Here is a 12,240-nt window from a genome sequence, read left to right on the forward strand (position 1 = left end):
TTGTACACGGGGAGATGGTCCACGGGCCCCCATCTCCACTCACCCCCAGGAGAACCAGCCCACACAGAGCTGAAGAGGGTACAGCTGAGATCTAAGAAATCATGGAGGGCTGGGTGTAGATGTATTCACTATACTCAGGTATACTAGGGTGCACTAGTATACCCTCCTATACTGAAGCATACTAGGGCTAAGAAGCACCATTTGAAGCTTAAGTAGGCTAATTTGGGGTATATAAAAAGAATTATTTGAACAATAGCTTATGTCTGTGTTAACTCAAGATCTGATGAGACAGAGAGAGCATCAAAGTAAAAATTCTCATAGACAACCTCCCTGGGTCTCACAACAGCCTGAGAGGTACTTTACAAAGGAGGAAGGGAGCCAGAGGTTAAGTGACCTGCCCAGTGCTTCAGTTAATAAACGGTGAAGTTGGGATTTGACCTGAGTCTGCGGTGCTCAGAGCTCCTACCCTTTTTTTTCTTACCTCAGATGTTAGTAGACTTGTGGTACGGTTTATTGGATGGGACAGTTCAGGTGAAAATTATGAACACTTTAAGGAAAAAATAAGAAAAGGCTTAATTAAATGATGAATGATGTCTTAGTGCAGCCCTGATGACGTAGTGATTAAGCGCTTGGCTGCTAACCAAAAGGTCAGCAGCTCGAATCCACCAGCTGCTCCTTGGAAACCCCATGGAGCAGTTCTACTCTGTCCTATAGCATTGCTATGAGTTGGAATTGACTCAACAGCAACAGATTAGGTTTGATATCTGAGTTATCTAGAGCTGCTGTAACAGAAATACCAACAATGGGTGGCTTTAAAGAACAGAAATTTATTTTCTCGTGGTTTAGGAGGGTAGAAGTCCGAATTCAGTTCGCTTGCTCTAGGCGAAGGCTCTCTCTCTCTGTGCACAGATTCCTTGGCGATTGTGTGGTATGCATCTTCCGCTCTGTCATGTTTGCTTGCTTGCTTAATCTGCTCTTTTATATCTCAAAACAGGTTGATTTAAGACACGCCCTACACTAATACCACCTCATAACATAACAAAGAAAACCCATTCCCAAATGGGATTATAACCACAGGTATAGGGGTTAGGATTTACAACACATATTTTGGGGGGACACAATTCAATCCGCAACATACGGTAACCCCATAATCGGTTCTTAAGGCTAAGGAGGAAGTTTTGGGGCACATTTGTTTTTAGAGAACAATGTCATGGGGCAGAAGAGCCACTGTCTCCCAGAAAACCTCAGGCAAGTACATACCCAGGGTGGCACTCACCTGTCACAGGTGAGTAGCCAGTGTGCTGCAGAATAGGGGTGGTGGAATGTTTGGTCTTTGCCCCATCAGTTCTTAGCTTGGTCACTGGTCTTCTATACTCCAGGTCTGTAGTCTCCACATTCTCCTTCACAAATGCAGGGAGAAGGATGAGGTGAGACTCTAAACCAGGAGTCAGTCTAGCAGGAGCAGTCAGAACCATTACTTGCACAATGTGGCTGGGCAGCAGGGAGAAAAAGAGGGTTCTGGGATTTAACTTTAAGCTTCAGAACTGCTGTGCAGTTTCCATGTTGGTCTGAGAGGAAGCTGCTGTTTTGGGGGTGCAGTAAGGAGGGGGGCTCTGTATTTCTGAGTTTTTTAGGGATACCAGGGGGGCACCAGGCCCTGAAATCAGCAGACCACATTGACCAAAGACCCTTTCCTGCTCTGTAGGTGTGTCCACTCAGGGGCCACATATGAGCTCAGCTCAATATGGAGTCCATGGGTTTTAGGAAGGAAGGGGCTCCACCAGCCAGTAGAAGATCCATGCACAACTGTGTGTGTACGTGCATTTTTCCAGCAGAAGGGGCCCATTGCTTTCATTACTTCTGGTCGGGCAGGATTAGGGGTCTTTGATCCAAAAAAAATAGACCAGGCGTTGTTAAGCTGATTCCAACTCATGGCGACCTAATGTGCATCAGAGTAGAACTGTGCTCTGTAGGGTTTTCAATGGCTAATTTTTCAGAAGTAGATCACCAGGTCTGTGATCCAAACAAGGGTTAAAAACCAGTGTGCTAGATCCTTAGCTTGTTTGTTGAGCAGATAAGCTGGGGTGGAAAATGGAGTGTTTGGTTAAAAGAATATCCACATTAAGCTACCATGGCTTGATGCATTATTTTCCTCCTCTCCAGACAGTGCTGCTGTGTGAATCAGCTGAGATGACGAGTGTGTGAACGTGCCTCAGTTATGTAAGGTGTTATTCCTGCCTAAAAAAAATGGCAATAATTATCTTGAATTCTACAGATGGGTGCCAAGGAAACAGACTTTCTTTCAAACTCTCTCTTTTCCCCTGAATTCCCTTCTGGTCACTGGAACCTTCCCTTGGTCCTTTTTCTTGGATCATTTTTCCTCATAGTGCTTTTGTGACTTGTTAGAATTTTCTGGCTTATGGCTGGCTTACTTAACATTTGTTGTATTTGAATAATGATTCTCATTATATAATGATGAGCCCGGTGAGCTGGAGAGAGAGGTGGGGCAGGCGCTGGGCTCAGAGAGGTTAATTGGCAATGTTGTTCTAAGTAATGTTGCAGTGATGTCAGAATGGAAGGGTTTAGACTTGCACCCCCAGCACTCTTCTCCTCCCTGAAGAGATGTGGGAATTATCTGGAGGTCATGTTTAAATGAATCCAGTTCGTGCTTGGGGCTGAGATCCTTCTAGAAGATTCGTGTAGTCAGCTTGGCCTGGCGTGTATGCAATTGGCCAGCTTTAGCAGAGATTGCTCTTCCTGACCTTGCCCATCGGACAAGCCTTCCCTGTTAGAGCAGTCACAGACCACTTTCTAGAGTGTTGCCACCACAAAACTTCTTGAGCAAACAATGAAATATACTCAATTTGTAGACGTGCTTTTACTGTTCACTGCTCATGGCCACATAATAAATTTAAATATTGCCCCTAATATTAAAAAAAGAAAGAAAAAAAAAAGGAGTCCCTGGAGAAGGACATCATGCTTGGTAAAGTAAAGGGTCAGCAAAAAAGAGGAAGACCCTCAAGGAGATGGATTGACACAGTGGCTGCAACAATGGACTCAAACACAGCAACGGTTGTGAGGATGGCGCAGAACTAGGAGGTGTTTTGTTCTGTTGTACGTGGGGTTGCTAAGAGTTGGAAACAGCTCGACAGCACTTAACAACAACATTGAAAAAACACTTGTGAAGGGGCCCCCTCTAATACCATCCAGAGAACCAGCCAGTTCTTGCTTTAGTAAAACTCTCATGCTATAGAGGCAGATATACAATTAAAATGTTTACATGCTATGAAAAGGCTATTGCTGTGTGCCATCAAGTTGAGTCCGATTCAAAGCCACCCTATAGGACAGAGTAGGACTGCCACGATAGGATTTCCTAGGCTGTTTTTATGGTTAAGAGCTCGGCTGCTAACCAAAAAGTCGGCAATTGGAAACTATCAGCAGCTTCCTGGGGCAGTTCTACTCTGTCCTGCAGGGTCGCTATGAGTCAGAATTGACAGCAATGGGTTTGGTTTTTGGGTTTTAATCTTTATGGGAACAGATTGCCAGGTCTTTTCTCCTGTGGAGCGGCTGGTAGGTTTGAACTGCTATTCTTTCGGTTAGCAGGCGAGTGCTTAACCATTGTGCCACCAGAGTTCCTTTATGAAAAGGCAGCCTCTGTTAAAACCTTTGGACAAATATTACTCTAAGTAAATGATATAATAACTAACTCAGAACTCACATACCAGTATCAGCCTTAAAGATATCTCTGCCACTGATCCTGGTTCTTCTCCACATGTGTGGGTTCTTTCTACATCACCCTACATACATTTCACACCTTGTTCATAGATGCGTTTCTAGAAGTGGAACGAAAGGCTGTGCATTTCTCTTAGGCTTCAGAAGACACATACAGCCAAACTGCTTTTCAGGAAGATAGGGATTAGGAACCCTGGTGACAAAGTGGTTAAGTCCTTGGCTGCTAACTGAAAGCTGGTTTGAACCCACCAGCTGCTCTGTGGGAGAAGGATATGGCAGCCTGCTTCTGTAAAGATTTACAGCCTCGGAAACCCTATGGGACAGTTCTATTCTGTCTCATAGGGCTGCTAAGAGTTGGAATTGACCCAATGGCAATGGGTTTAAGATAAGGACTATTGTGGATTGAATTTTATCCCCCCAAAAGATATATTGAGGTCTTAACCCCTGGCGCCTGTGAATGTGAACTTGTTTGGAAATAGGGTCTTTAAAAATGTTATTAGTTAACAAGAGGTCATAATGGAGTAAGGTGGGTCCTAATCTCATCTGAGTGGTGTCCTTATGAAAGAGAAGAGTACACAGAGAGATCTACAAAGGGAAGACGGCCATGTGACCTCACATGGAATTATGATGCAACTGCAAGCCATGGAATATCTAGGGCTTCCAGAAGCCTGGAGAGACAAGAAACAATCTTCCCCTAGAGACTTCCCAGAGAGCCTAGCCCTAATTCATGGTACCCTGGATTTGGACTACTACAGAACTGCGAGACAATAATTTTCTGTTCTTATAAGCCACTCAATTTGTGGTCTTTTTTTATGGCAGCCCTAGGAAATGAATACAGGGACATTTTGCATTCTCACCAGCAATGTAAAGGGATGCCATTTTTCCAAGTTCTGCCAACCCTGGGTATTTGCCAAACTAATAGCCAAAATTGGTATGTTGTTTTAAATTCAGCTCTTTGATTATTAGGAAAGATGGACTTTTCCCAAATGTATATTGGCTATTTGTATGTGTTTTTAAATGAACTGCCTGATCATGTTTTATGCCCATTTTTTTCTTTATGGGTATTTGTCTTCATCTTATAGATTTATAAAAACTCATTATTTTTCATGACTATTAATTTTTCTATCATCTGTCTTATAAAATTTTTCACATTATACTTAGCTGTGGAAGTTTTACATGTATATGTATTCAAATCTATGCATCTTTTCCTTTATTTTTTCTGTATTTGATATCTTTCTTAGAAATAACTTCCCCACTTTAAGATGATATAAACATCTTTAATTTTTTCAGGTACATCTTTTATTTTAACTTTTACATTCAAGTCTATAATCCACCTGGAATTTATTTTGGGTTAAGATTTAATTTTATTTTTATTCTAAATGCTTAATCAGTTGTTCCAGCAATTTCTTTTTTTTTTTTTTTTTGGTTTTCTTGGCTATAGTCTTTTTTTAAATAATTTTTATTGTGCTTTAAGTGAAAGTTTACAAATCAAGTCAGTCTTTTACATAAAAACTTATACACAACTTGCTACATATTCCCAGTTACTTTCCCCTTCATTAGACAGCCCCCTCCCTCCTTCCACTCTCTCTTTTCATGACCATTTTGCCAGCTTCTAAGCCCATCCCGTCTCCCCTCCAGACAGGAGATGCCAACATTGTCTCAAATGTCCACCCAAACCAAGTAGCTCACGCCTAACTAGCAACCCTCTTCAACCCATTGTCCAGTCCAATCCATGTCTGACGAGCTGGCTTCAGGGATGGTTCCTGTCTTGGGCCAACAGAAGGTCTGGTGGCCATGATCACCGGGTTCATTTCAGCCTCGGTCAGACCATTAAGTCTGGTCTTTTTATGAGAATTTGGGGTCAGCATCCCACTGTTCTTCTGCTCCCTCAGGGGTTCTCTGTTACGTTTCCTATCAGGGCAGTCATCGGCTGTGGCTGGGCACCATCTCCAGTTCTTCTGGTCTCAGGATGATGTAGTCTCTGGTTCATGTAGCCCTTTCTGTCTCTTGGGGTCGTTATTATCTTGTGTTCTTGGTGTTCTTCATTCTCCTTTGATACAAGTGGGTTGAGACTCATTGATGCATCTTAGATGGCCGCTTGCTAGCATTTAAGACCCCAGACTCCACTCTTCAAAGTGGGATGCAGAATATTTTCTTAATAGATTTTATTATGCCAATTGACTTAGATGTCCCCCGAAACCATGGTCCCCAAACCCCTGCCCCTGCTTCGCTGACCTTTGAAGCATTCAGTTTATTCAGGAGACTGGTTTGCTTTGGTTTAGTCCAGTTGTGCCGACCTCCACTGTGTTCAGCGTTGTCCTTCCCTTCACCGAAAGTAGGTCTTGTCTACTATCTATTTAGTAAATACCCCCTCCCACCCTGCCTCCCTCCCCCTTCTCGTAACCACAAAAGAGTGTGTTCTTCTCAGTTTTAACTATTTCTCAAGATCTCATAATAGTGATCTTATACAATATTTGTCCTTTTGCAAATGACGAATTTCACTCAGCATAATGCCTTCTATTGGACAGTTTTTTTTTTTATGGGACAGTTCTACTCTGTCTTACAGGGTCGCTATGAGTGGGAATCGACTCGACGGCAGTGGGCTTTACTGAGTAATGCCTTCCAGGTTTCTCCACGTTATGAAATATTTCACAGATTCATCACTGTTCTTTATCGATTAGTATTCCATTGTGTGAATATACCATAATTTATTTATCCATTCATCCTTGATGGGCACCTTGGCTGGTTCCATCTTTTTGCTATTGTAAACAGTGCTGCAATAAACATGGGTGTGCATATATCTGTTTGGGAAAGGCTCTTATTTCTCTAGGATATATTCCGAGGAGTGGGATTGCTGGGTCGTATGGTAGTTCTATTTCTAGCTTTTTAAGGAAACTCCAGATCGATTTCCAAAGTGGTTGTACCATTTTACATTCCCACCAGCAGTGTATAAGTGTTCTAATCTCTCTACAGCCTCTCCAACATCTATTATTTTGTGTTTTTTGGATTAGTGGCAGCCTTGTTGGAGTGAGATGGAATCTCATTGTAGTTTTGATTACCAGCAATATCTTTGAATAATTCATCTTTTTTTTCATCATTGAGATAAAATACTACTATTGGCATATAAAATTTTATTCTACCTACATTTTCTATTTTGTTCTATTGACTTGTCAGGGTTTGTGTCAGAACTATCTTAATTATTGTAACATTAAACTACATTTTGAAAATTACAGTCCATAGCCGTGTAACTCTGAGCAAGTTATTTGACATTTCTGGGACTCAGTTTCTTTATCTGTAAAGTAACTTTCATTTTATCTGTAATTACGGCCTCTTTCTTACTCCTAATACTGTTTACTTCTGTTTTAATTTTTTTTCTTGAACAGCGTTTATCCATATGTCAACAAGTAAGAATGCATACTCTGTTAAAAACAAAAGCAAAGAGATTTATTGAAGGTTCAAGTCAGTTGGACCAGGGTCACAAACGGAAATCAACACTCTAAAATGGCGGAGTCACATAGGCATATTAATAAGGTAAAATACAACATTCTGAATGGGAGTTGCAAGATTAGGTAAGCAGGAGGTGGAACAACTTGAAGGAGGGGGGCGACCCTTTACAGTGATTGGTTGGAAACACAAATGTGGGCTGTTTGGATTGGTTAGTTTAAATATATGACTAAGGGGGTTTTACTGGGTGGTCACAGGTGATCATCTGAAAACATCTCCTGAGAGCTGCTGAGGGGATTCCTGGTAAGGGTCTTATGTCAAGACCCTCCCTTTGGAACATTCTTTCCATATCTTTAGTTTAACCACAGAGAAAAAAATTTCCTTTGTTATGTACTTCAGTCCTGTAAGGGTTTGACAGTTGCAGGGGAAATCCTTTGTTATATACTTGAGCCTGACTAAGGGTTTTGATGGTTGCAGGGGAAAGAAGCAAAAGGTAAGATGGAGTTGGGACTCAGACCTGGTTCAGTCATTCTGATATGTGTCAGGTGTCTCAGTTTTTGGATACACACATATTATTAGTTTTTTCCATGAAGCTATAGTTCTGATAATCTACTTCATTCATTTCTGCTTTTATTTTGTGATTTCCTTCTTTATCATTTTTTGGGGGGTTTCCTGTTTTTTCCCCTATTTCTTAAATTGAAAACTCAACTCATTAATTTTGGGTTCGTTGTTTTTGAACACTATAGTTCATCAATTCTAAGATGTGTATTTTTCACAGTTTGCATCTCTGAAGTTGGGATTGGTTTTACTAGTGCTGTGGGCTCGGCAGCAGATATGAAGTAGTTTTCATAATCTCTACTAACTGAGCACTGAAGCTTGCACAATGGGTGTCAGTGGCTAGGAATAAAATTCCAGAGGCCACAGCAGTGCACTCTTTTAAGAAATGCTGTATCATCCATGTTCTTGCTGGGCTGAGGTCAATATTATGTGGAAAATGTAGATATCAATGATTCAGTTGAAAAGTGATTTAGTAGTCAGACTTTTGAATGTGAGTGAAGCTAAAGAATCCCTTAACCAATTTATTTCACTTATATTTCCCTCCTTTATGAAGGCACATGGGTAGTGTATGATTGTCTTAGTTACCTAGTGCTGCTATAACACAAATACCGCAAATGGGTGGCTTTTAAGAACATGATTTTATTTTCTCAGAGTTTTGGAGGCTACGAGTCCAAATCAGGGTCTTGGCCATGTCAATTCCTTTTTGTCGGTGGCTGTAGGTGTTCCTTGGTTCCTTAGTTTGTAGATGTTCCTCACATGGTATCTGTCTTCTTTTGTTTGTGCATGTTTGTCTCTGTGTCTATGCTGCTCTTAATATAACTCAAGTGATTAGATTTAGGATCCACCTACACTGGTATGACCTCAACTGGTGGATTACATTCCATTAGATTACATTATGGAAAGTGATTATATTAGATATAAGATAATTGTATTATACCCGCACGTATAGGGGTTAAGATTCCAACACATATTTTGGAGGGACACAATACAATCCATAACAATGTTTAAAATTTATGTTTAAATAAGTCTAAAAGATTTTTTTCAATAAGTATTAAGTTTTAAGTAATAAAGCCTTTATTCTCTGTGGTACATAAAATAATAATGTCATTACAATTGATGGCATCACATAATGAAATACCGTATATGCATTTAAGACTCTAAATTTCTAATTACTCTTTTAGCTGGATCCCACAAGTTTTGATATATACTACTTCTATCATTGATCATTCAGAACTGTGGTTTGAGCTTCCAAGCTTATGGATTTTTTTGGCTGTTTTTTTATTACTGGTTTCTAACTATATTGCTTTGTGGTCAGAGAATGTGGTCTGTTTGTTGATACCTCTTGTGGCTTAGTGTGTGGGTAGTTCCTCCTTTGGTTGCTGGGGACTTGTCCTCTCCTCTACGCAACTCTGCTCCTTTCCTGCGCCCTCCACTGGGTGCCTCTTCATCCCAGCTATCCACACTTCAGAGTCTCAGCTGCTAACTGAAAGGTTGGAGGTTTGAGTCCTCCTAGAGGTACCTTGGTCCTCCTAGAGGTATCTTGGAAGAAAGCCCTGGCAATCTACTTCTGAAAAATCAGTCACTGAAAACCCTAGGGAACACAGTTCTACTCTGCATATGGGGTCGCCATGAGTCGCGGTCACCTTGATGGCAACTGTTGTTTTTTAATTATTTTTTCCTCCACACTTCAAGCAACCAGTTGGCCTTCACTGTGCCAGGGAGTGCTCTAGGCTCCAGGGCATATTCCAGAACATTCTTAAACTTACTGACTCCTAGGTGTTTCTGCCGTAGGTCTAGGTCAGAGCACTGGAATCTGTAGATTAAACAAATGTGCCAAACTAATTCTCATGACGAGGTATCTTAGTTACCTAGTCCTGCCTTAACAAAAAATGCCACGAATCGGTGGCTTTAAAGAACAGAAATTTATTTTCTCACAGTTTTGGAGGCTAGAAGTCCAAATCAGGACATCAGCTCTAGGGAAGTGTCCTTCCCTGTCAGTAGCCCTGGGAGTTCCTTGGCATTCCTTTGTGTCTGTCTTCTTGCCTGTGTGTCTCTGTGTCTATTCAGCTCTTTTTATAAGACACCACTCAGAAGGGATTAGTTTAGGACCCACCCTAGTCTGGTATGGCCTTATTAACTTAACAAAGGAAACCCCTATTTCCAAGCAGGATCATGTTTGCAGGTACAGAGGTTAGGGGTTCGACATTTCTTTTGGGGGACAAAATTCAGTTCATAATGCCAGGCAAATTCAAGAAATTCTGTGCATTTGGGAATCAAGAGGTGGGGTAGAATGGGATGGAGTGTGGTGATGGGGTTAGACTTGAAGTGGAAGATAACTGAAAAATGTGAGCCTTCCCCAGTTACTGCGGAAGAGGACTTATTCAAAATGTATGTTCCAGGCCTCACCTACAGAGATTCTAATTCAAAGTGTTTGCCATGGACTTTGGGAATCTATATTTTTAACAGGCCTCTCAGGTGACTCTGATGCAGGTAGTCTTTATGTTAAACCAAAAAAACCAATGCCGTCGAGTCGATTTCGACTCATAGTGACCTTATAGGACAGAGTAGAACTGCCCTGTGCAGTTTCCAAGGAGCGCCTGGCAGATGCGAAATGCCGACCCTTTGATTAGCAGCCATAGCACTTAACCACTACGCCACCAGGGTTTCCATCTTTATGTTATGGAAATTCTGGAGTGGGCGGATGGTGAGTGGGTCAGCTGGCCATTAAACTCTGTAGAGTTGGAGGCTACGGCCTCTCAGGACTGAAGGGTTTGGTGATAGGGTTGGAACTTGACAAGAGTGAAAAAATGTGATCTTTGTGAGTTTGAGGGGGCATCAAGAAGAAATGAATAAAAATATGTATTAAGTAGCTGTCCCACTGCTAGATGGTGTGAATTTATAGTAGGCACATGGAATATACCATATACACATGAAGCATGATACTTTGCAGGTGGAATAGTGGTCAGTTTGATTCTTGTTTCTTGTAATTTTCTCGTAACCAAATCAACAGATCCACCAGCATGTGCCTACTGAGCTTCTATCCTCTATGAAGTGGTGCACAAGGAAACACAGTATCCACTCATCTGATTTTTTTTTTTTTTAGGTGGCTGGACAAAGCACAGAGCCCTGGTGGCACAGTGGTTAAGAGCTCGGCTGTTAACCAAAAGGTCGGCAGTTCAAATCCACCAGCCGCTCCTTGGAAACCCTGTGGGGCAGTTCTGCTCTGTCCTATGGGATCACTATGAGTCAGAATCGGCTCGATGGCAACAGGTTTGTTTTTGGACAAAGCACCAAAAAACAAACAAACAAACAAACAAACGCGTTGCTCTTGAGTCGTTTCCAACTCATAGTGACCCTGAAGGACAGAGTGGAACTGCCCCATGGGGTTTCCAAGGAGCAGCTGGTGGATTCAAACTGCCAACCTGTTGGTTAGCAGCTGTAACGCTTAATCACTGCACCACCAGGGTTTCTGGACAAAGCACACGCCTATATAAAATGATGAGAGAACAGATAGACTGTAACAAAGTAGTAATTGTATAGCAGAGTGAAGATAACGGGGATGTCTCTCTGACAGTCGCTGGGTTTCAGGACTTCTTTATTTATTAATTGCGGGTTGTTGGGGATTATAATTATTTTTCATTTATTCATGCAAACATTTATCGAGCATCTACTTTGTGCCAGACACTGTCCTGGGTGCTATTTAAGATGACTAAGCTACATCTGGTGGAAAAAATGTATATTTAAGCGAATAACAACACTGCAGTGACAGGGAGCCCATGAAAGTTTTCAAAGGTAGTTCTTTGGATCATGATCATTGGCTATATTCCTGAATCTTTCTGTGAAGAAATCCTTTGGAAAATGGACTTTTGTTTGGGATCTAGATGCTCAGTACAACATACAGTGATGTAGTATGCCTCAATCCAGACCTTAGCTCTTCCACTCAGTTCAGAGTAGGCGAACTGTGTTGGAAGGGCAAGCAGTCTAGCATAACCAAAAAAACCAAATCCATTGCCGTCAAGTCGATTCTGACTTAGAGCAATCTTACAGGACAGAGCAGAACTGCCCCACAGGCTTTCCAAGGAACTGCTGGTGGATTTGAACTGCCGACCTTTTGGTTAGCAGCTGTAGCTCTTAACCACTACATCACCAAGGCTCCAGTCTAGCATGGTGATTAGGATTTTAGAGTTTGGTGTCACAAGACTTGTGATCTAATCTTGGTTTAGGTGTTTATTTTCTACATGATTTTAGGCAAGTTGCTTAACCTTCTGAGCCTATGCCACCAGGGCTCCTTAAAATGCGGAATAATTTTTTTTATGTCTTTGGGTTGTTATGGGGATTAAATGGGATAATGTGTGTAAGAAAAAAAAATGTAAGGTGTTAGCATAATCCCCAATGCACGGGAAATCCTCAACAAATGTGAACTGTTTCTTTTAAAAAATATTTGTAGCAAGATACAGCGGAAGCTATCTACAGTGATGTAATTATACAGTGATATCTATGTGTTTC

The 12,240-nt window shown here is 41.5% G+C and overlaps 1 protein-coding gene across 1 annotated transcript in view; it reads left to right on the top strand.

The window, feature by feature from the left end:
• Window positions 1-12,240, top strand: part of SPATS1 (spermatogenesis associated serine rich 1) — a 30,691-nt gene that overhangs the window by 3,637 nt on the left and 14,814 nt on the right. The window lies entirely within an intron of this gene.

Source organism: Elephas maximus, chromosome 1 (assembly GCF_024166365.1).
Source record: "Elephas maximus indicus isolate mEleMax1 chromosome 1, mEleMax1 primary haplotype, whole genome shotgun sequence".
Taxonomy (NCBI): domain Eukaryota; kingdom Metazoa; phylum Chordata; class Mammalia; order Proboscidea; family Elephantidae; genus Elephas; species Elephas maximus.